At 43.6% G+C, this 25,697-nt stretch overlaps 1 protein-coding gene across 2 annotated transcripts in view; it reads right to left on the bottom strand.

Annotated features, from left to right (window-relative positions):
* The window catches only part of LOC118371984 (serine/threonine-protein kinase TAO3-like), a 151,809-nt gene that overhangs the window by 125,239 nt on the left and 873 nt on the right, over positions 1 to 25,697 (bottom strand). The window lies entirely within an intron of this gene.

Here is a 25,697-nt window from a genome sequence, read left to right on the forward strand (position 1 = left end):
CAAGTCTACATGGCTTCAATAGTTAGTAGTACTACATCTAACCATAGTCTACAGCTTCAATAGTGCTGTAGTAGTACAGTGGTAACCAGTAAAGTCTACAGTGGTAGTAGTAGTGCTGTAGTACTACAGTGGTAACCAGTCAAGTAGTACAGTGCTAGTCAATAGTGCTAGTAGAAGTAGTAGTCTAGTACCATCAAGTCTAGTGGTTCAATATGGCTGGTAGAACTAGTCTAAGTATAGTCTAGTGGTAGTAATAGTGGTAGTGGTAGTGGTAGTGGTAGTGGTAGTGGTAGTGGTAGTGGTACTCACGTGTTAGTGGTGTAGTTGGTGGGCGGAGCCTGGAAATGATTTGTGTTAGGAAATATCCTGCTGGTTGTAACTTACTGACATGTTACCCTGAGGTCCATTACACCAAGAAAAAAAATCTACATGCTTCAATATGCTGTAGAACTACATCTAACCATCAAGTCTACATGCTTCAATATGCTGTAGAACTACATCTAACCATCAAGTCTACATGCTTCAATATGCTGTAGAACTACATCTAACCATCAAGTCTACATGCTTCAATATGCTGTAGAACTACATCTAACCATCAAGTCTACATGCTTCAATATGCTGTAGAACTACATCTAACCATCAACTCTTTAAGCCTATTGATGGATCCCTGTAAATTATTACCAGTTAGTAACACTGGCCTTTACAAAACACACTACAGACATAGACTGTCTGGTAGGGACTAACCCACTCTACCCACTACACCAATCCGTCCCCCGTCCCCCCCACACCCCACACACACACACACACACCTTGCATGCGGCATGCAGGCGTGTACAGACTGTCCCAGGCAGCATATAACCTCAGGCCTAGCGGAGCACACAGTGATAAGATTAAAGCCTGACTGGGCAGAGAACTGTTGACAGTCATACCGGACTCACCCATTCTGTCAGACTACAGGCACACAGCCTGGATATACAGTACAGTATGGACTCCAGTCAGTCAGGGTTTGCACTACAAATTGCACACTATTCCCGATATATAGTCCACTACTTTTGATCAGAGCCCATAGGGAATAGGAAGCGATTTGAGATGCTCAGTCTGACAGTACAGACACTACTGAACTGTGTTTTGTTTTTTTAAAACATTTAACTAGTCAAGTCAGTTAAGAAGAATTTCTTATTTTTAATGACAGCCTAGGAGCAGTGGGTTAACTGCCTTGTTCAGGGGGCAGAACGACATATTTTGTACCTTGTCAGCTCGGAGATTTGAACTTGCAACCTTTCAGTTACTAGTCCAACGCTCTAACCACTCAACGCTCTGCCACCTACCTGCCGTGTGTGTATGTATCAGTCAATCACTCAGTCGGAATACAGACCCAACTGAGTGATTGACTGACACACACACAGTAAGGCAGGCAGGCTGGCTATCACTTCCTCTCAACTAGCCCTGACCCAAAACATGCGTGCACCAGTTCACGCAAAAAAAGTTTGGGAGAAAAAAAAAAAGAGAAAAAGGCATTTTTAAATACTGAAATTGGCATGAGAATGTGCTTATCCTCGAGCCTACTAACTGTAGACCATGAGAACACACACAGATTCCAGTGGTTCAAGTACTGCGTTGCAAAAAGGACAAAGTACCCTAGTAGTAGCCTTGTGCAGGAACTAATGATGCTCTTATTCATAAAAATAAATCAAAAACAGGTTGCTAAATATAATAACAAGATGCAATCATTTGCCGTTAGCGAGAAGACAGAAAATTGATTTACCTTTGCACGTTATAATAATTAGTAATAGGCATCTTTTTTCCTGTTATTTTTTTCCATGATCATTGCAGAATAAAATCCTCACCTACAGTGCCTTCCAAAAGTATTCATCCCCCTTGGAGTTGTTCCTATTTTGTTGCATTACAACCTGTAATTTAATAGGATTTTATTTGGATTTCATGTAATGGACATACATAAAAATAGTCCAAATTGGTGAAGTGAAAAAAAACTCATTTTTTAAAAAAGTACAAATGGTGCGTGCATATGTATTCACTAGAGGTCGATCAATTAATCGGAATGGACGATTAATAAGGGCCGATTTCAAGTTTTCATAACAATCTGAAATCGGTATTTTTGGACGCCGATTTGCAGATTTTTTATTTTATATACTTTTATTTAACAGGGCAAGTCAGTTAAGAACAAATTCTTATTATCAATGACGGCCTAGGAACAGTGGGTTAACTGCCTGGTTCAGGGGCAGAACGGCAGATTTTCACCTTGTCAGCTCAGGGGATCTAATCTTGCAACCTTCGGGGGGGGAATAGGATACACGCACAAAAATGGACATCAGGATCTTATCACGGTATCTCTGTGCATTCAAAGTGCTATAGATAAAATGCAACTGTGTTCATACCATAACCCCACCGCCACCCTAGGGCACTCTGTTCAATGTTTACATCCATAATCCGCTCGCCCACAACACCACACACGTGGTCTGTGGTAATGAGGCCGGTTGGACGTACTGCTAAATTCTCCAAATCGATGTTGGAAAACGCTTACGGTAAAGATATTAACATTAAATTCTCTGGCAACACTTCTGGTGGACATTCCTGCAATCATCATGCCAATTGTATGCTCTCCCAACATCTTTGACATCTGTGGCATTGTGTTGTGTGACAAAACGTCACATTTTAGAGTGGCCTTTAAATGTCCCCAGCACAAGGTGCACCTGTGTAATGATCATGTTTATTTAGCGTCTTGATATGCCACACATGTCAGGTGGATGGGTTATCTTGGCAAAGAAGAAATATTAACAGGGATGTAAACACAATATTGCACAAAATGAGAGAAATAAGCTTTGTGTGTGTATATGGAACATTTCTGGGATCTTTTATTTCAGCTCATGAAACATGGGTCCAACACGTTTATATTTTTGTTCAGTATATTTCAATTATTTTACTCTAAGCTTTCCGAACCGAAGCGCAATTTAAACAGTAGAACCAATAGTTCACCTATTCCATTCATGTTTGTAGGCTACAACGGATTACTGTCAGATTTCTCCAGTAGACAACATTTAAATGTATAAAAGATAATACATTAAAATAGCAACCATTGCAGAATAAAATCATCTTCTGGTCATGATGAGTTCATATTCCACAAGTATTCATAAAAACAAAATACCATGCGCATCTCTCATTTATATTAATGAAATAGGTTATTAGAATTTGTTTTTAATTGTGCAGTTTATAACATACAGCAGAATCAAACAGGTAAACAGACAGCTATGAAGGCTACCACTAAGTAGGGCTAATGCTAATGTAGTTGTCATTTTTTCCAGACTAGACAAAGTTTCAGAATTCACGGGCAGTGCGGCATATTTAGGTTTGGAAAAATAGAAATGCAAAACATTATTGAATTCAAACAATTTGTTTACAGGTCCACAACAATTTATCATTGTTTTTTTGTCTTTCAGAAACAGTCAGGCTACAGCAAAACAAAACATTCTGCCAACACCTCCAAAGATGTGATCAAGATCTCCTTCAGACACGGTCTCGGCTTAATTCCAATACTTATTGTCACCTTTATGGTGAACGATGGGCATTTTTCAGGAGGAGATATAATCTTCGTTCACAAACAGTTTCAGGACAGGTCTGATTTATAGCAGAAAACATGCCAAGTTCATTAAACCACAACACTGATATTTAGTGTCAAATTTAAACAAAGGTTATAAATGAGGCCCCTGGTCAGTGGCCAGCCAGCTGTGATGTGAGATCTCTCGTACAACGACCTTCCTCTGTGTGGGCTAAGCTACACATCATGGCGCAGTGCCCCTTTGCTGCTCCATATCTATGAAGGATTCAGTCTCTTCTACTGCCATTCTCCAAGCTAACCTTCCACTCCTCCCATTCATGTTGACTGTACTCAAGCTGAATCGCGGTTCAATTCAATTGTAATATAACTATTTATCCCCTCCGGCAATTCGGAACAGCAATAGTCACTCAAACATAACATCCTCAACCATACACACACACACACACTACATGACATCCTCAACCACACACTCACTGCATAACATCCATCTTCCACACAAACTGCATAACATCCATTCTCCTTGCTAATGCTTTGACCTGGCCAGCCTCCCCGGGCTAACAACCTCCTCAGAGGGTCACCAAGGCTTTGACCTCCCCTCACACCCTCATGAGATCTAGGATAGCTCTGCTTTGGTCAAGGAAGACGATGAGATGTGTTATCTGGAAGGAATCAGTCATCTACCACCCCCTCACACACAGAGATCACTGCCCCCAAGGCTCAATATACAGAGATCATTACCTCTAATAGCGTTGTCATAGCAGATTTTCCATGGTAACAAAATAAAACAAAGCAGACATAAAACTGGTCTTTTAAAACCTATTTTATAAAGATCGTCTGTGCTATAGCTTGCAACATAAACAAATGTGACTCTGGGTAACATTAAGCAGTTTCCCTCCAATTTTAGGACTGTTTTCCTCAAGAAACTGAATCCGGTTCATGTTTTGTTTCCTTTGCTTCCTTGCTTCCTAGTGTCATGATACGGGTGTCATGAGTACACTAGCCTCTTCGGCTCAACATACAGACATCACCGCCCCTCAGTGCTAGGCTCAGTGCTATATTAACACATTGAATATCACAGGGGTCTAAAAGATTAGTGTCCATACTCACGACTAGAGGTCGACCGATTATGTTTCAACGCCGATACAGATTATTGGAGGACCAAAAAAAGCCGATACCGATTAAATCGGATCGATATAGATATATATAATAATAATGACAATTACAACAATAGTGAATGAACACTTATTTTAACCAAATATAATACGTTTCAGTTCCTTGCTCAGAACATGAGAACATATGAAAGCTGGTCGTTCCTTTCAACAGGAGTCTTCAATATTCCCAGGTTTTAGGTTGTAGTTAATATAGGACTATTTCTAATTTATATTTCATATACCTTTGACTATTGGATGTTCCTCTAGGCACTATTGTATTGCCAGCCTAATCTCAGGAGTTGATAGGCTTGAAGTCATAAACAGCGCTGTGCTTCAAGCATTGCGAAGAGCTGCTGGCAAACAGAGGAAAGTGCAGTTTGAATGAATGCTTATGAGCCTGCTGCTGCCTACCACCGCTCAGTCAGACTGCTCTATCAAATCATAGACTTAATTATAATAAAAACACACAGAAATTACAAGCCTTTGGTCATTAACATGGTCAAATGCGGAAACTATCATTTCGAAAACAAAACGATTATTCCTTCAGTGAAATACGGAACCGTTATGTATTTTATCGAACAGGTCGCAACCCTAACAGGCTGACTACACCGCTCACATCACATGCGCAAGCATTGCAAAATAAAATTTAGAAATCTATATTATTTAATTATTGCACCCACACTGCTCGCACGCGCCAACGAATTCATGAAAGTTGCCAATCACAATATAAATTCATGAGAAGAAAAAGCCTGGAAGGAAGATGTCTAGAAACAAGAGAGATGTCTAGAAATGAGTCGGTTGACTGTTTTATGTGTGGATTAATTGGCGAAGTAGAGGACCTTGTGCATTTCAGGTAAAATAACAACTCAATTTATATCCCAGGACAAATTAGCTAGCAACTGCGAGCTCGATAAAAAGGATAAATTAGCTATCAAGTGCAAGCTAGCTAGCTAAAAATCCAATAAATATTTAATGCTTTTCAACCTGTCCCCAAATTAATATAATTGGTTCAGAGTTCATTTTGATATTTTACGAGCCAGGCCACCCAAACTGCTGCATATACCCTGACTCTGCTTGCACTGAATGCAAGAGAAGTGACACAATTTCAGACACCGCATTGATATATGCAACGCAGGACAAGCTGGATAAACTAGTAATATCAACCATGTGTAGCTAACTAGTGATTATGTTAAGATTGATTGTTTTTAATGAGAGAAGTTTAATGCTAGCTAGCAACTTACCATGTCTCCTTGCCTGCACTCGCATGTGTTCACAGCCTGCCACGCAGTCTCCTCGTGGATTGCAATATAATAAGCCATAATCGGTGTCCAAAAATGACGATTACCGATTGTTATGAAAACTAGAAATCGGCCCTAATTAAAATCGGCCATTCCGATTAATCGGTCGACTTCTATTCACGACACGTCTTGGACTCGGAATTCTGATCTCAGATCTGTTTCTTTATCGATAATTATGAATAAGACAGGCTGGGACCTGGTCCGAGATCAGCACTCCTGCTCTGAGATGCTATATGGTCTAGGCGAATAGGTCTTCCTTTATAAAGGGAGATTCATGTCCATTATGGTGATAATAGAAAAGGTTGTTATAGTAACATGATAGCAGGAAGTAATAGCTGATGTTGGAGGTCATAAAGGCCAGTGTACAGGAAGAGGAAGATATTCTGTTTATTCTTTTCATCTCTCTCGCTACATCTGTTTACTCATCTCTGTCTTCACAGACAATCACATGTAGGGTTCAGCGCCTATCAGCTGTGCAGAGCAGCACATCTGTTGTGTGTGGTGACACAGAGAGAGCGAGAATGAGAGAATGACAGTTTTCAGCGAGTCACAGTTTAATTGGAGTACTGTTCAGTTCAACCCCAGGCTCACAAAGGCATACAAAACCCAAGCATTATGGAATATTAAGCAAGAAAAGGTTAACAGAAATACTACTTTGGCTCCCACTTCCCCCCTTTACTTGTGAGCCATGTCTGTCAGTAGAGCCCAGTGGGTCAACAGAGCAGGTATTTGTTGACCTTAATGTTGTGATGCATTATAGATGGAGGGAAATGAGACACACATCATCATACACAGTGTTGATGCATATTCAGTCCCACAAGAGACAAAAAGAGAGAGAGGCAGGAGAGAGAGAGAGAGAGAGGCAGTGAGAGAGACTTAAAATCAAATTTAGCCTGATTCACTGCTGGCTTGCGATGAGCACGATGCAATCTCCCCAGATTCATCACAGGCAAATCTCTAGTTGACCCAATGGAGACTGTCCAGTCCCAGCATTAGTTAGGGCTGCACAGTGAGCAGCGTAACACGGCGACAGAGCCAAGGCAGGGACATACTTAATACTTTCTCCTGGGACTCACTGGCAGAAATAGCTAAGGGAGTCCAACTCCAACAGATGAAGGTGTGAGAATACAAGCCTACGTCACATCCAGTAAGCTAAGGCTGTAGTGTACGCATTCTCTCCAAATGACAAAACTGATGTCACCATTAAAAGCCAGAATAAATCAGCATTTGCAACGCCAGTCAGCAGCACACTAGACAACAGATGGTAGGCTACATGATGCCACCATCCTGCCCCACTGTGACTCCAGCTCCAACCAATAACATGTCAAATAGGATTCTTTAAAAAAAAAACACAACACTTTATAAAATGAGAACAGGTTAAAGCTGATGTTTGTTGGCTAGCCAGGGAAGCGAGCAGCAGCTCTGATGTCGAGTGGTGGTGAGACAAAGAGCTTTAGGCAGGCCGAGGGAGAGCCCAAAAATAGACCACCATCCGCCACAATATTACCTCACTCACCACTCACATCAGCAAATGTGTCCATTACAATCACCCCTCTAAACCAAGCTGGCATCCCCTCTCTGCAACTGCAACGCTAGCGAGTCATACTGTAGCTTCTCCACTGTGGGTTGGGTTGCTCAGGAATCCAACCACAGCTTGGTACATAAAATCTATAACATGACACTTCAATTTTTCAACAGGACTTCTATACGGTACATGCAGGTTATTATTATTATTTTTTTTAAAGGAGAAAGTATTAATAGTTGAGCTTCTGCCTGCTAAACTCTACCAAGCCACAGAGCACAGCAGAACAACGAGCAGAGAAGACAAATATAAGACCCTAGAAAATCTACAATCCAGACAGTTGTTATGGACCACGCAGACAGAATCACAGAATCCAGACATTAAAACAGAATTTAACAAAAAAGTTCAATACATTTGTTTATCAGATATTTTAGGCTCCTATAAGTTCAGACACCGGCCTGGTTCTTTCTCAGTTGTCTAAAAATCAGATCCTCGTCTCCTTCCCTTCATCTGTACTGATGGGAGAAGAGTTGACGAGTGAAAACTGAACGGTGGAGCCAAGCATTAGGCTGGAGAGAAAAACAAGGAGAGGAAGTGAGGAGGTGAGGACTGAAGAGGACGTTTTACAATTGACAAAGAGCTTAAGTGTACAGTAGACTTAACTATAATGTAGTGTTCTGTGGACACAGAAACATGCAGCCTAGTGGGCAGAGAAAAGACAAGTACAGTAATTAGCCATGTCACTTTCCCTGTGTGATGACAGCCCTGGCTGCCCATTCACCCGGGGCCCCAGGACAGAGCGGCTTCGCCCCAGGACAGGGCGGCTTCGCCCCAAGGACAGGGCGGCTTCTCCCCAAGGACAGGGCGGCTTCGCCCCAAGGACAGGGCGGCTTCGCCCCAAGGACAGAGCGGCTTCGCCCCAGGACAGAGCGGCTTCGCCCCAGGACAGAGCGGCTTCGCCCCGGAGCCCCAGGACAGAGCGGCTTCAACCCAGAGCACGAAGACAGAGCGGCTTCAGAGAAGAGAGGCTCAGTGGCTCACACACACAGAGCTAACGGGGGTTCGATGACCAACTCAGTCGGTCACAGGTGCCGTTTTTCTCCACCAGAAAATCTGAGGCTCATTTTCTTTAATGTTAAAGGCTGCAATTAAGTTGCTTGAGTCCCACACCGTCAGTGAAGACCAACTTGCCAAGAATGCCTCGTCACTGAGGGGTTTGTACTATGCACGCCAAGAACACAGGGAGATGAGCAGAACATGTACAGTATGATAAGCCTAAATCTACAGCCTGGTCTGCCCATCTAGCCATTCTATATCTGCAGTGGTGAATTAAATGTCAAACCAGCCATGAGACTGGCTAGCGTCTACATTGGTGTGAAATGTTTTATTTCAATTTACGTAGCACAAATAGGTGGGTATATCCTCGTAGCCATTAGCCCAGCCTACATCAGAGACCGGATGCAACGGAGGAAGCTATTCCGCTGCACCCTGTTGCCACTCCCTAAAGCATTACAGATTAAAACAGTCAGTTCAGACACACACAGAATGAATGGCTCCTCAGGGCCCAGTTTTTCCAAAAGTGATTCATCTGGATTTCGCAGATCGAATATGATTAAATACATAGAAAAATAAGAATAGCTAGAACGGACTGGTGTACAACATATTATATAAACACATAGGCCATGATTTTATTATTTTTATTATAGGAAATTAGCTTTAAAACCACAACACGTTCTCTAAGCCTCATGTCAACATGTAAAATAGCAGAAAAATTGCTCTAAAACAGTAACATTCTCTCTCAGCCACATACCACCATTTTTTTTTCAATAGCATGATGTTAGCTATAAAACTGTGGGGGGGAATCATTGACTTAAAGGACTCCCAGTCTATTAATTGTATTTCTATGCATTTAATCCTATTAGATCAGCGAAATCCAGACGGGTCAAATTTTGAAAAACTGGGCAGTGGAGTGTGGGAGTACAATCACAAGGACGGCATTCACTCGACATATCCAACCATACATTTTTCCCTTAGCGATCATGCAGTGACCACCGTTGATTCTTTGCCTCTCCCCTTGCACTCAGACCTTCTCTTCCAATGCATTTTGAGGAAGCAATGTGGAGAGAGGATGCAAGGAAATACAATTGAGATTCACCCCCATGAATTGTGACCATGAGTTTGCTTGACTGGCCCATGCCTGCATGTGATTCTGGTCTGACCTGGAGGACCATGATGAGCAGACACATTCCCATGTTCCACTGACGCTTTCCTTCCACAGCCATCCATCCAAGAGGTAAATGCACACTTTCCCCCAGACCAGGCGATGAGGAGAGACCTCGGGTTAGGAATGTCTTGGAGCGACAGCCAGGCCTCATTGAGACAGACAGTGGAGCATCACATTAGGAGAGGGAGGCAGCTAGGCGTGAAACATGCTTAAAACCCAGAGCAGATGGAAAACAGTGCAGCATCACACACACACACCTTTTATTAGGCTGACATGGTGTACAGACAGCCATCAGATCTCGAGTGTACAAACAATGCTCTGATGGCCAATGGTGACCGAAAACTTAGCCATTAATACTGAAATGACATCTGATTTAGCCTAACTGTGTGGACACTTGTTTTTCCCTGTAGTATAGACCTTCCCTCTACATCTCTAACCTAATGGTTGGCAGATGACCACATTATACTAACAAGCATTTCCTTCATGGCTCCCGTACAGCGACCCAACGTAATATCTGTTCTGAACAGGGTGTCTATTGTGAAGCGGTAGCTTCTGATGGGGTCAATAATGGTCATTAAATATGGTGGTGCTGGTAGTGTAAGCCTGTTACCAAACATCTGTACCCAGTCTGCATCCCAAATGGCACGCAATTCCCTACGTAGTGCACTTCTTTTGACCAGGGCGAAAGTAGTACACTTATGGCACCTTGTTCCCTATATTTGGGACCCCCCCTCATCTGCTTTCACACGACCACCCCTCGCGTTCAGCGGTGCAGTGATCGCTGTCTTACGAAATCACCATTAAAAACAGACACACATGAGTTCATCTTGCTAGAGGAGATGTAAAGGAAGAACAGACAAATCTGAAAAGTTGAGAAGCATAATTGTGCTGGTCATCTGAGACGGCATTCTCCTATTAGACATATTCAACCAGATGAGCGCAGAACATTAAGCTTAACGGCCAAAACGCTTTAATATTTCATGTGCTTTGCTACCGTCGTGGCGTATATAAACCAGCAGCATCACCGGTTAGAACTGATCATTCTCGCTCTCTCCTATCCATCCCCTTAATATCTTAGTCAAAAGTAAGTCTTCTCTAACGTGGCAGGAGGGATGAGGGGGCGGAGAGTGAGAGACAGCGACAGAGAGCGAGAGACAAAAAAGGGAAGAAGAAAAACAAGTTGAAGGCTTTCAGCTGAGAGGCTAGAGGGAGTTGTGTTGTGCAGGACCAGAAGAAGAGGGCGAGGAGCTGAGAGGCTGGAGGGAGTTGTGTTGTGCAGGACCAGAAGAAGAGGGCGAGGAGCTGAGAGGGAGTTGTGTAGTGCAGGACCAGAAGAAGAGGGCGAGGAGCTGAGAGGGAGTTGTGTAGTGCAGGACCAGAAGAAGAGGGCGAGGAGCTGAGAGGGAGTTGTGTAGTGCAGGACCAGAAGAAGAGGGCGAGGAGCTGAGAGGCTGGAGGGAGTTGTGTTGTGCAGGACCAGAAGAAGAGGGCGAGGAGCTGAGAGGGAGTTGTGTAGTGCAGGACCAGAAGAAGAGGGCGAGGAGCTGAGAGGCTGGAGGGAGTTGTGTTGTGCAGGACCAGAAGAAGAGGGCGAGGAGCTGAGAGGGAGTTGTGTAGTGCAGGACCAGAAGAAGAGGGCGAGGAGCTGAGAGGCTGGAGGGAGTTGTGTAGAACCAGAAGAGGGGGAGGAGGATATTTAAATAGCCTGGCAGGGAGAGAGAGCAAAGGATTGGCCTTGCCACCAACAGGGCCCTTTATACAGGAAGTACACCGGATGTCATTTTATGGGCAAGGTATGCCAGTCATTTTACATCTTCATGCTCTGAAATATTGCATAAATCAACATATACGTACCATTTCTTATACTCATTACTTACACAGAAGTGTGTGCTGCTCACAGTTGATACATGAGGCCCAGTGTGTACTGGGACATTCCATCATGGCGTGCCTTTGTCTCGAAGACAAACATGCACATGATTGGCCCTCAGACGCATCACATAAACACAGCCATTATACAAAAATAAACCAGCCAAGATGAGGGGAAGCATAGAGGTAGTAAGAAAGAGAGAACGAGAGGTCAGAGGTGAGAGAAAGAGAAGATGAGAGTGAGAAGATGAGAGCATGAGATTGGGCAAAATACTCAAATGTGTATTTTTCCATATACAGACATATCCTATGTGTTGTAATCAAATCAACTATATGCACTGCGCTTGTCTGATGCTTTAAGTGAACTGTTTGATTAAATAATTAAGGCACACAAATGACTAGGGGGAGTCCGACCGTAATTGATTTAAATTGTGCTGGGCCTGGCTCAAACTTGCTGCTCTGTGTTAAAATGTGGTCATCTGCCAAACGTGCTGTGCTGCAGCTACCACCACAGAACATCAATAGTGTGTATCGCACTGTCCATGTTGCTGAAGCTGCAACATAGTTACAACCATTTCTGACTGAAATGTTGTTACCAAAATCCTATTCCCTCAACCCTTGCTCTCTTTACGTGACACATGTGAGCATCGCATACACATGACCAATAGTGTCTGATCTATAGCCGATCACATAATTAAATTGGTTAAAAACAAACTCTGAACACCGTAACATGTGACAGCAAAACGGATGTAGCAAATAAATAAACTCGACAACGGGGGCATGTTTACTGGTTGCTCAGGAGGTAAAGGGGAAGTCAGACGTGTGGAATAAATTTGATTAGTTGTGAAAAATACTGGAGATCAAGAAAAATAAGGTAAGGAGAAAGCACTGAGTGCATAGTGTCTCAAACAGGTGCTGTATAGATGACTAAAATCCTCTCTCTTAATTTTCTTATACAATTAAGGCTAGGACTGTTTTCTCACCTCCGTCGCATTGTTCTCAACAACAATATGCTGGTTAACTTCGCTATTAAATTCGCAGACTCCAGCCACCCTAGTCATAGACTGTTCTCTCTAGCGCCAAGTGTAGACCCAAAAGGCTTCTTAACAGCTTCTAACACCAAGCCATAAGACTGCTGAACAGATAATCAAATGGCTACCCGGACAATTTGCATTGTCACCCCCCCCATATGCTGCTGCTACTCTGTTTATTATTTATGCATAGTCCCTTTATATGTACATATTACCTCAATTACCTTGACTAACCTGTACCCCCTGTATATATTATAGTTATTTTACTGCTGCTCTTTAATTATTTGTATTTCTTACTCATCTATTTTTTACCAAACACTTATTTTTCTTAAAACTGCATTGTTGGTTAAGGGCTTGTAAGTAAGCATGTGACAAATAAAAAATGTATTTATTATGCACATAGCACCATGGTCTAGGAATGACGCCAATTCAACAGAGCACTGATGCGTTTCAGAACCACGGAAAGCGACCACTATCCACATGGGCGAGAACACGCATTTGTTATAAAATATTGTTTTTATTTGTGTTGCACCATTTTTCTTACATAATATAACCATATACAATTTCAGTAGCAAACATCTTCGAGTTATGACTGTGCCATACACACGGCCTTCACAACTGATCTGTCCACTCACAGGCACAAAATCAGGTGTCTTGTACACCATGATTAAAAAAATATGTATATACAATTGCTACTGCTCGACTAAAGAAATCTTGGTCGACCAACAGCCTATCGACCAAATAAACGACCAGTCGACTAAATGGAGTCAGCCCTAGTAGAGAGAGATGGAGAAAGGCAGAGAGAGTGTGTGTGAGAGGATGGAGTCCTTGGAGTGATGTTATCAGTGCTAATTAGCATGGGCCCAGGTCTTCTCAGGCCACAAGCTGGCCTTTCTAGCTCCGCTCATCTGCTCAGTGGCTGACTGCTCGCTGCTCTTAAATTAGCCTATTCAGGACTACAGTCAGCGAGACTGAAAGTGATGGACATAAGCTAGTAAGAGAGAGAGTATACAATACATATTCAGGTAACTACCAGAATAAAGGAAACACTTGAGTAAATGAGGGATATAAAGTATATTGAAAGCAGGTACTTTGACATCCCATCATGCTTAGGGTCATGTATAAAATGCACAGTTGCCCATTATTTTGGCTACCATGGCTTGAAGAAGAGATCTCAGTGACTTTGAAAGAGGGGTCTCAAAAGAGCAGAGGGTTTAACAGGTGGGTGGGTGGCTGTGTGTGTGCGCATGTGTCAGACACCAGATCTCAAACCAATTTACCCTGAGCTCAACTCTGGTTTTTGCCATAGCCCACACTGGCTTTCATGAGCTCTAAATGCGGCCTTGTCCGAGGGGTCGGACTCTACGACAGTTGCCATCTACTGAAGCGGTGCAATTGGTTGCCCAAACTTCTGGGACAGGGCTTAATGAAAGGCAATTGATTCTAGAAAGGTGCAGGAGAAAGCGTTTTCCACCACCATCAACAAAACACCCAAACTTTGTTCCACACACTTGTAGATACTCTGAATGATCAGCTATGAAAAGCCAACTGACATTTACTCCTGAGGTGCTGACCTGTTGCACCCTCTACACCCACTGATTATTATTTGACCCTGCTGGTCACCTATGAACATTTGAACATCATGGCCATGTTCTGTTATAATCTCCACCCGGCACAGCCAGAAGAAGACTGGCCACCCCTCATAGTTGGTTCCTCTCTAGGTTTCTTCCTAGGTTCTGACCTTTCTAGGGAGTTTTTCCTAGTCATCGTGCTTCTACACCTGCATTGCTTGCTGTTTGGAGTTTTAGGATGGGTTTCTGTACAGCACTTTGTGACATCAGCTGATGTAAGAAGGTTTTATAAATACATTTTATTGATTGGACTCTATGCCAAGTCGCATTGAAGCTGTGCTGGCAGCTTGTGGTGGCCCAATTCAGACACTTTATAGTGGTGTTTCCTTTGTTTTGGCAAAAAACCTGTACAGTATTTTGGCCTATTCAATCATGAAAGCTATGTCTATGGACCTATTGTACACCTGACAACAAGTTATGTCCAATCTACATTTCACTTTACTAATGATAACAGAGTGTACAGCAGTGTTGTGTTGGAGACCACCTAAAGTAAGACCGATTCAAGACCAAGACCGGAGCAAATCGAGTCAGTCTGAGTCAAGACCAAGTCAAGACCGGGAGGGGAACAAGGGGTCCGAGACCGAGTCAAGACTGAGACAAATGCAAGTCCAATTCAAGACCATCATTGTAATTGTCAAATCACCACATTTAGAGATTAAAATGTCTGGCATTTCTGTGTTCATATTTCAGAACAACATCTGGATTCTTTAGACATTTAGAATAGTGAAGAGAGAAAAGAAATGCATGCTGCAAGAAGATACAGCCACTACAAATGATTACTAACCCAAACACAGTGGGGAAGAATGGGCCTGGCCAATGCACCAATTTGTAAGTCGCTCTGGATAAGAGCGTCTGCTAAATGACTTAAATGTAATGTTAAATGTACACCTTCAGAGAAGGGCTAAGGATTTAGAAAACAATGATTATAATATAATAATGTTCTGATTTAATCTCTTCAGTATTTTTTTTTTGTTGGAAAGAAAATAGTTCAATCAGGATTTTTCTTTGCTGGTCTCCGGGGAGATAAATCTAGCAACAATAGCTAAGTCAGCCATTGGCTAGGACATCAGAAGTTAGATAAAAGGCATCTGTCATTCAACTGTATTAGGGCAACACTTTGGAGTTAAAGTGGAATCAACCAATCACATTGACTTAATGGGTGGGACCGTTTTTACAAAAACCTATGGAAACTTCTGCCTTCTTGAAGGCCAACAGGTCACTGTGAAATAGCGAGCAGTAGTTCCCAGTCTAGCTAACTAACCATTTGCTCTTGTTATTGGTTTTTGGTGTTATCAAAGAGAATGTTGATGCTAATTTGTTAGCTTCTCCCTTTAAGAATAACTTTCAACAAGAAGTTAAGTTTCAAATGATTATCATCTGGTGAGTGGAGCTGTGTTAGTTATTGCAGCATGCTTCCTGATAGCCGTCTGACAATATCTTGTATGGAACATTGTTGCACTTAGTGGAACTGACAGAATTTTAGCAAAATTAAATCTTATTCAAATCTGTTCATATATATACCCCCAGGAATGCCACTTTAAAATAATGTCCTGACAAGTGACCACTTAAACCACTTTTCACATTTACATAAACTCTTAGAATGTTTGGTAATTATGCATACTAAGGCTTTTGTGAAAATTCTATAGCAATATAGGAGTGGGAAAACAGACATATGTTTGAACAATCAATAGACACTGCAGTAAATAAAACTGAATAAAAACATAATGGAACGTTGAGTTAAATATAATCGCTTTTTAGAACCTCAAAAGTTGGTTTTGTAGCATAAACTGAGTATTGTATATTTTTGAGTGATAGTTAAAAACGGTGTCAGTTCCACTTTAAACCAAAGGTCACTGGTTACTGTGTGTGCAAAACATTGAAATGTTTTTTTTGCAATGGGAAGTAATAGTTGGGAAATGCTTAAATGGTTGTTTTTTTATTCTTATGATTGGGACCTACTGGCTTATTATGTCTGAGTTTATGGACTGCTTATCCTTTAACATCATGCTGTGTGTGACTGCTGTCTTTCCATCGGCCCTATGCAGTGGTGCCTGGAGAAGTGGGTAGCTTCAAATTCTCCAAAAGTCTCCAAACAGCCCACCCAGCGAAGGAAAGGCACCATGTGGGAAAGATCCTGTTTTTCTAAAGATTCTTCTGATTTTTACTCAAAATCACTTTTTTATTATTAAATTTTTTTTAAGAAAAAATGTAAAACAATGTGATCGTCCTCAACAATGCTTAAACATCAATCTGATTGGGTGGGCCTGTCAGGGCCTGGCTCCCCAGTGGGTGGTCCTCGGTCTACCCCCCTGATGCAAACAGTGCATGACGACAATTGTGCATCACAAACAGCCTACTGAACAATACTTTGGGCTAAACTTATCACAATACCTGGTTTGCATACCCATCATTGCCTTAGTTAGCATTTACTGGTAGATATTTCAACTTATGTCTTCCCTACCGGCTACCGATGTCATTCTTCTGTGAGCTACTCCATGCCAAAACCAGTTGAGAGCTGCGTGCAGATTAGAGGTCGAGCGATTATGATTGTTCAACGGCGATACCGATTGTTGGAGGACCAAAAAAGCTGATACCGATAAAAAAAATATTATTATTATTATTTTTTTTTTTAAATCGGTCTATTTTTTTTATTTGTAATAATGACAATTACAACAATACTGAATGAACACTTATTTTAACGTAATATAATACATCAAAATCAATTTAGCCTCTAGTAAATAATGAAAATATTCAATTTGGTTTAAATAAAGCAAAAACAGTGATGGAGAAGAAAATAAAAGTGCAATATGTGCCATGTAAGAAAGCTAACGTTTCAGTTCCTTGCTCAGAACATGAGAACATATGAAAGCTGGTGGTTCCTTTTAACATGAGTCTTCAATATTCCCAGGTAAGAAGTTTTAGGTTATAGTTATTATAGGACTATTTCCCTCTATACCATTTGTATTTCATTAACCTTTGACTATTGGATGTTCTTATGGGCACTTTAGTATTGCCAGTGTAACAGTAAAGCTTCCGTCCCTCTCCTTGCTCCTCCTTGGGCTCGAACCAGCAACACAGCGTTACCTATGCAGAGCAAGGGGAACATCTACTAGAAGGCTCAGAGCGAGTGACGTTTGAAACGCTGTTAGCGCGCGCTAACTAGCTAGCCATTTCACTTCGGTTACACCAGCCTCATCTCGGGAGTTGATAGGCTTGAAGTCATAAACAGCGCAATGCTTGACGCACAACGAAGAGCTGCTGGCAAAATGCACGAAAGTGCTGTTTGAATTAATGTTTACGCTCCTGCCTACCACCGCTCAGTCAGATACTTGTATGCTCAATCAGATTATATGCAACACAGGACACGCTAGATAACATTTAGTAATATCATCAACCATGTGTAGTTAACTAGTGATTATGATTGATTGTTTTTCATAGGATAAGTTTAATGCTAGCTAGCAACTTACCTTGGCTTACTGCATTCGCGTAACAGGCAGGCTCCTTGTGGAGTGCAACGGTCATTATTGCGTTGGACTAGTTAACTGTAAGGTTGCAAGATTGGATCCCCCGAGCTGACAAGGTGAAAATCTGTCGTTCTGCCCCTGAACAAGGCAGTTAACCCACCGTTCCTAGGCTGTCATTGAAAATAAGAATGTGTTCTTAACTGACTTGCATAGTTAAATAAATGTACAAAATAAAAATAAAAAATTTAATAGGCAAATCGGCACCCAAATACAGATTTCCGATTAATCGGTCCAACTCCAGTACAGATAGATCCACTGAAACTGGGCTGTGTGTGCAGCACACGTCAATATATTTCACGTACTTTACAATTGTGCAGGCTACTTTGTGCATGATTTCTCTATTGTACTATATCATTGTTAAATCGTATACACCACTACATTATTTTGCTCCCGAGTGGCACAGTGGTCTAAGACACTGCATCTCAGCGCAAGAGGCGTCACTACAGACATCCTGGTTTGATTCCGGGATGAATCACAACTGGCCGTGATTGGGAGTCCCATAGGGCGACGCACAATTGGCTCAGCATCGTCTGGGTTTTGGCCGTCATTGTAAATAAGAATTTGATCTGAATGGACTTCCCTAGTTAAAAAGGTTCAACTTTAAAAAAATAAAAACATCAGTAAGGATTAAGGAGTACACGCAATGCCCACTGAAGGAAAAAAATAAAAAAAATTAAGTGGGTATACGGTTTATACCGGCACATAGCTTCCACTACAACATGGACCCTTCGTTTTACAGAAAGTGCATATTTCTAAAAGAGAGTGCTGGTATTACAGTTGCTGTCCTTTCAATGATCAACGAACCGGTCACCCACCAAAGGCCTCTAGGGTCACCCACCAAAGGCCTCTAGGGTCACCCACCAAAGGCCTCTAGGGTCACCCACCAAAGGCCTCTAGGGTCACCCACCAAAGGCCTCTAGGGTCACCCACCAAAGGCCTCTAGGGTCACCCACCAAAGGCCTCTAGGGTCACCCACCAAAGGCCTCTAGGGTCACCCACCAAAGGCCTCTAGGGTCACCCACCAAAGGCCTCTAGGGTCACCCACCAAACTAACATGTCTATAATAGATATAAAGGCTGTTAAGACTGTAATAATGTTTCAAAAAATAATTGTATACATCTGGCCTTGTGAAGCGGTTTTATGCACTGACTGAATGGAAGCTGATAAGTTGTTTTTTTACTCCGCTGGTCTTGGGAAGAAATTGTCAAAGGCAAGACCGAGTACAAATGTTTCCGACACCAAGACAGACACTCAATATGTGGCCTTGAGTACAACAACACTGCTGCAGAGTACCACACTGTTGCCTAGTAGGTCCCATTCAATGATATATACAATACATATATTCATATGTGTACACCCCCGTTTGGGGTCACTTAGAAATGTCCTTGTTTTTGAAAGCAGATTTTTTTTTGTCCATTAAAACATCAAATTGATCAGAAATACAGTGTAGACATTGTTAATGTTGTAAACGACTATTGTAGCTGGAAACGGCAGATTTTGAATGAAATTTCTGCATAGGCCAATTATCAGCAACCATGTCTCCTGTGTTTTTGCACATTGTGTTAGCCAATCCAAGTTTATCATTTTAAAATGACTGGCCACCCCACATAACCTAGGAAGAAACCTAGAGGAACCAGGTTTTGGCCTTTCTAGGGAGTTTTTCCTAGTCACCATGCTTCTACACCTGCATTGCTTGCTGTTTGGGGTTTTAGGCTGGGTTTCTGTACAGCACTTTGAGATATCAGCTGATGTACAAAGGGCTATATAAAATAAAAAATAACATTTGAAAAATAAATTTGATTTGATATACTAAGGGCTATATAAATACATTTTACTTGATTTAATTGATCATTAGAAAACCGTTTTGCATTTATGTTAGCACAGCTGAAAACTGTTGTCTGATTAAAGAAGCAATTAAACTGGCCTTTAGACTAGTTGAGTATCTGGAGCGGCCATTTTGAGCCTGTAATCAAACCCACAAATGCTGAAGCTCCAGATACTCAACTAGTCTAAAGGCCAGTTTTATTGCTTCTTTAATCAGACAACAGTTTTCAGCTGTGCTAACATAATTGCAGAAGGGTTTTCTAATGATCAATTAGCCTTTTAAAATGATACACTTGGATTAGCTAACACAACATGCCATTGGAACACAGTGATGGTTGCTGATAATGGGCCTCTGTACACCGATGTAGATATTCCATAACAATTTAAAATCAGCCATTTACAACAGTAACAATGTCTACACTGTATTTCTTATCAATTTGATGTTATTTTAATGGACAAAAAGAGAGCATTTCTTTTTAAAAAACAAGGACATTTCTAAGTGACTAAACTTTTGAATGGTAGTGTGTGTGTGTATGTATACATTTCCAATTAATTTTACTCCTCATGTTACTATTTTGAAACTTTGCATCTTTGGGAAAGGCTCGTAAGCAAGCGTTTCAAGGTAAAGTATAACACCAGCTAAATTCAGCGCATGTGACAAAATGTTCTGTGTCTCTAAGCTTATTGTACACCTGACGTAAGTGGTGTTTCTCCATGTCAACATTGAGCACCAAAAGTACTGGGACAGTGACACGTTGTTGTTTGGCTCTGTACTCCAATAATCGGATTTGAAATGATACCATGACTATTAAGTCAAAGAGCTGCCTTTCACCTTTAATTTGAGGGTATTTTCATCCATATCGGGTGAACCGACCAAAAGCATTGGGACAATCTTGGGGTCACTTTTATTACAAATAAGAATATGATATGTTTCTAAACAATTCTACATCAATGTGGATGCTACCATGGTTACGGATAATTCTGAATGAATCGTAAATAAAAGAGAAAGTTAGAGTGAAAATATTATACCCCCCAGAAAATCCCCCATTATTGTAATGGTGAGTGGTTAGCATGTCTTGGGGGTATGATATTTGTGCGTCTAATTTTCTCAAACATTATTCACAATTCATTCAGGACTATCCGTTATCATGGTAGCATCCACATGAATGTATAAGTGTTATTAACATATGCTATATTAATTTACAATAAAAAGTGACTCAAATGACAATAGGTTAGTTACCATTCATTTCTATTTGGGAACAAAATCATCTGAAACAACCAAGAAAATATCAAAAAACAGCTAATTAATCCAAGATGTATTCATTGCGTGCTATGAATATGGGACCAAATACAAAACTTGACTATTTTAATAGGGTTGACTATGTACAGAAAGTGCTGTAATTTCTAAACGGTTCATCACGATATGTATGAAAATACACCCTCAAATAAAAGCTGACAGTCTGCACTTTAACATCAGACATTGTATCATTTCAAATCAAAAGTGCTGGAGTAGAGCCAAAATAAAAACAAAAAATAAAGTGTCACTGTCCCAAAACATTTGGAGCCAACTGTAATTCCTCAATGTAATTTCAATCTTAATACATTTCCTCGTTCTTAGAGTTAATGTCCTTAGACTTAGAGCAAAGAACAGAATGTACAGGTGTGTCATGGAACAGTTCATTGTTGAGGGGAAACAGACATTACACACTCCTTCCTTAATTAAGGCCTCATCTTCCTCCTTCCTCTGCTTGGAAGAATTGAAGGAGAGCGAGTAGTAAACATAATAGCCCAGACTAGTCCTTAAGAAGAGAGACGAGAGTAAAAAGAACAGCTGCAATGGAAATGCTCTTTCCCTCTCAATTCTCCTTCATATCTGAAACTTTATTCACACCCAGATTATCCAAAGCCCTTTACATAGCACTCAGTGTGTAGTGATTAAGCCTGTTGCCAGGGTTTACACCTCCCCTATGTTGGGCCTGCCTGCCTGCGAGAGCGCTTCTGTTGCAGGAGAGGAGGCTGGAGACTGGGCCTGCCTGGGAGAGGGGGCAGGAGCCTGGGCCTGCCTGCCTGGGAGAGGGGGCTGGAGCCTGGGCCTGCCTGCCTGGGAGAGGGGGCTGGAGCCTGGGCCTGCCTACGAGAGGGGGCTGGATCCTGGGCCTGCCTGGGAGAGGGGGCTGGAGCCTGGGCCTGCCTGCCTGCGAGAAGGGGCTGGAGCCTGGGCCTGCCTGCCTGCGAGAGGGGGCTGGAGCCTGGGCCGGCCTGCCTGCCTGCCTGCGAGAGGGGGCTGGAGCCTGGGCCTGCCTGCCTGCCTGCGAGAGGGGCTGGAGCCTGGGCCTGCCTGCCTGAGAGTGGGGGCTGGAGCCTGGGCCTGCCTGCCTGAGAGTGGGGGCTGGAACCTGGGCCTGCCTGCCTGAGAGTGGGGGCTGGAGCCTGGGCCTGCCTGCCTGCCTGAGAGAGGGGGCTGGAGCCTGGGCCTGCCTGCCTGCCTGAGAGTGGGGGCTGGAGCCTGGGCCTGCCTGCCTGCCTGAGAGTGGGGGCTGGAGCCTGGGCCTGCCTTCCTGAGAGTGGGGGCTGGAGCCTGGGCCTGCCTGCCTGCCTGAGAGTGGGGGCTGGAGCCTGGGCCTGCCTGCCTGCCTGAGAGTGGGGGCTGGAGCCTGGGCCTGCCTGCCTGCCTGCCTGGGAGAGAGGACTGGAGCCTGGGCCTGCCTGGGAGAGAGGACTGGAGCCTGGGAGAGAGGACTGGAGCCTGGGAGAGAGGACTGGAGCCTGGGAGAGAGGACTGGAGCCTGGGAGAGAGGACTGGAGCCTGGGAGAGAGGACTGGAGCCTGGGAGAGAGGACTGGAGCCTGGGAGAGAGGACTGGAGCCTGGGAGAGAGGACTGGAGCCTGGGAGAGAGGACTGGAGCCTGGGAGAGAGGACTGGAGCCTGGGAGAGAGGACTGGAGCCTGGGAGAGAGGACTGGAGCCTGGGAGAGAGGACTGGAGCCTGGGAGAGAGGACTGGAGCCTGGGAGAGAGGACTGGAGCCTGGGAGAGAGGACTGGAGCCTGGGCGAGAGGACTGGAGCCTGGGAGAGAGGACTGGAGCCTGGGCGAGAGGACTGGAGCCTGGGCGAGAGGACTGGAGCCTGGGCGAGAGGACTGGAGACTGGAGCCTGGGCGAGAGGACTGGAGCCTGGGCCTGCCTGGGAGAGAGGACTGGAGCCTGGGCCTGCCTGGGAGAGAGGACTGGAGCCTGGGCCTGCCTGGGAGAGAGGACTGGAGCCTGGGCCTGCCTGGGAGAGAGGACTGGAGCCTGGGTCTGCCTGGGAGAGAGGCCTGGAGCCTGGGTCTGCCTGGGAGAGGGGCCTGCCTGGGAGAGAGGCCTGGAGCCTGGGCCTGCCTGGGAGAGAGGCCAGGAGCCTGGGCCTGCCTCCCTGGTAGAGGGGGCTGGAACCTGGGACTGCCTCCCTGGTAGAGGGGGCTGGAGCCTGGGCCTGCCTGCTTCCCTGGTAGAGGGAGCTGGAGCCTGGGCCTGCCTGCCTCCCTGGTAGAGGGAGCTGGAGCCTGGGCCTGCCTGCCTCCCTGGTAGAGGGAGCTGGAGCCTGGGCCTGCCTGCCTCCCTGGTAGAGGGAGCTGGAGCCTGGGCCTGCCTGCCTGGTAGAGGGAGCTGGAGCCTGGGCCTGCCTGCCTGGTAGAGGGGGCTGGAGCCTGGGCCTGCCTGCCTGGTAGAGGGGGCTGGAGCCTGGGCCTGCCTGCCTGGTAGAGGGGGCTGGAGCCTGGGCCTGCCTGCCTGGTAGAGGGGGCTGGAGCCTGGGCCTGCCTGCCTGGTAGAGGGGGCTGGAGCCTGGGCCTGCCTGCCTGGTAGAGGGGGCTGGAGCCTGGGCCTGCCTGCCTGGTAGAGGGGGCTGGAGCCTGGGCCTGCCTGCCTGGTAGAGGGGGCTGGAGCCTGGGCTTTTCTGTGTCCCAAATGGCACCCTATTCCCTTTATATTAGGGTAGCTTAACGTTGGACTAGTAACAGGAAGGTTGCAAGTTCAAACCCCCAAGCTGACAAAGTACAAATCTGTCGTTCTGCCCCTGAACAGGGCCAGCCTGGGTCCCACTGTTCCTAGGCTGTCATTGAAAATAAGAATTTGTTCTTAACTGACTTGCCTAGTTAAATAAAATAAAAAATAAAAATATATATATATTGCACTACTTTTGATCAAGGCTCATAGGACACAGAATGTCCCCCTCTCCCTGACAGCCACAGTTGATGTGTCCTCACCCCACGCATCCATCAACGCACCTCACACTTGCAGAGATATAGTTGCACATTACAGTCAAACACGTTGCAGACTCACAGAAGAGGAACTTCACAGAAAATATAGAGTCAGTCAGGGAAGACAAGCAGGATAAATATCAAGTTTTAATTGGACTTTACACGTGCAGAGGAACATGTAAGATATGTAGCCAAGGCCTATGGGATACATGCAATGCACACATACATGCATGCATAGGTTATTCACAAACACAAACCACAACCGTTGAGCACGCCAACAGAACACAGACGCACAGGATGTCAGTGACACTCGGCAAATGTCCCAAATGGCACCCTATTCCATATAGTGCACTACTTTTGTCCAGAGTCCTGATAAAAAGTAGTGCACTATATAGGGAATAGGGTTCCATTTGGGAGGAAGACAGGATGTCACATTTGAATATCCTACAAAAAAGCTAAACTAACTGGGTGAAGGTAACAGAGGAGGGAGGGGCAACTTCCGTTGGACCTCGGTCACACACACAGACACGATCATTTCAGGCTATTGTCCCTCTTCATACAATAAAAAAAATATATATATAAAAAAATACCGAACGAGCTTAGACACCAGTATTATCAGCTAGATAGGCGACGCAGGCAACCTTAAGGGACTGGTAGCCTTGGACTGCCACGGTGTAACTTTCTGTTCATAGTTACCTCCCACTCAAAGCCTGAGACTTACTGATGAGCTGGCTGGCCGACTTGATAAGGTTACTGTAGGTTATGTGGGAAGCAGAGGCTTAAGCAATGACATTTGTTTCTTTAAAATCAAGCTACTGGCTGCTCATGGGCAAATATTTGTTTATAGTGAGAGATAAATGAATGTACACATTATACAGAGAACTCTGATACAGAATATTCAAGAGCTGTGTGAAGACCAAATATATGCTAAATATGGAAGCTAACGACTTCATATGGCTCAGGCAATAACTTGGGAAATTACAAGATATTGCATGTTCAGAACAAGCAGAAATGTGTTCATTACAAGCATGTCTGTTAGCTTCCTATTCAAGCTGTCTACATAAAAGGATGACATCATGAAGTCAGGTTGGTTGTTGTAGGCTGTTCCACTGGCTGCTATTTTAGCCTTTAATGAGACATTTCAAGCTCGTAATGTTAACCTACATTTACTTTTATGCAGATTACAGGAAACGAAATATCTGCATATCAGTGGTAAAGCCATCGTTGAAAGCATTGTATGAATGACAATAGACGGCAAATCAAACAAAACATTCAAAAAGGTAGCTGTCAATGGTGTTTAACCAGTGTGTAGTGCACTAGACCAACATTTGCTTCGAGCACAAAAACAATAGACGCACTAACGTTAGACTCGGGGGACAATGTCATTTCTGTCTGTCAATTACTGGGCAAATTTCGTTTCATTTACATATTTTAACATGTGCATTGAGCTATGCAATCGTTTTCGATGTCTGGCAATCCATCAATCGCAGAATGTCCAAAAAAATGCAGTAAGTAGCTGGTTGTAAAACGTTCAGTCGCAACATGTATCCACTGAAAAACAGTCTGTGGCACAGCCAGACAGTAGCTAGCTACATTATAGTTCCAGCCGTCTAGTGACAACTCGCCAATTATCAAGTAAAACCTCTTGAAACAAAATGACAATTCCCAAAATTGACAGCAAAACCAAGTTGAAAGGCTTTTGAGCAACTGCATACAGGTTTTAAAAACATGTCTCATTGTTTATCGAGAGGTTCAGTTGATAATTTAACACGACAAGAGGTGAACCAAACTGGCTTGTCATTTGCTCGCAAT

Source organism: Oncorhynchus keta, chromosome 25, assembly GCF_023373465.1.
Source record: "Oncorhynchus keta strain PuntledgeMale-10-30-2019 chromosome 25, Oket_V2, whole genome shotgun sequence".
NCBI lineage: Eukaryota > Metazoa > Chordata > Actinopteri > Salmoniformes > Salmonidae > Oncorhynchus > Oncorhynchus keta.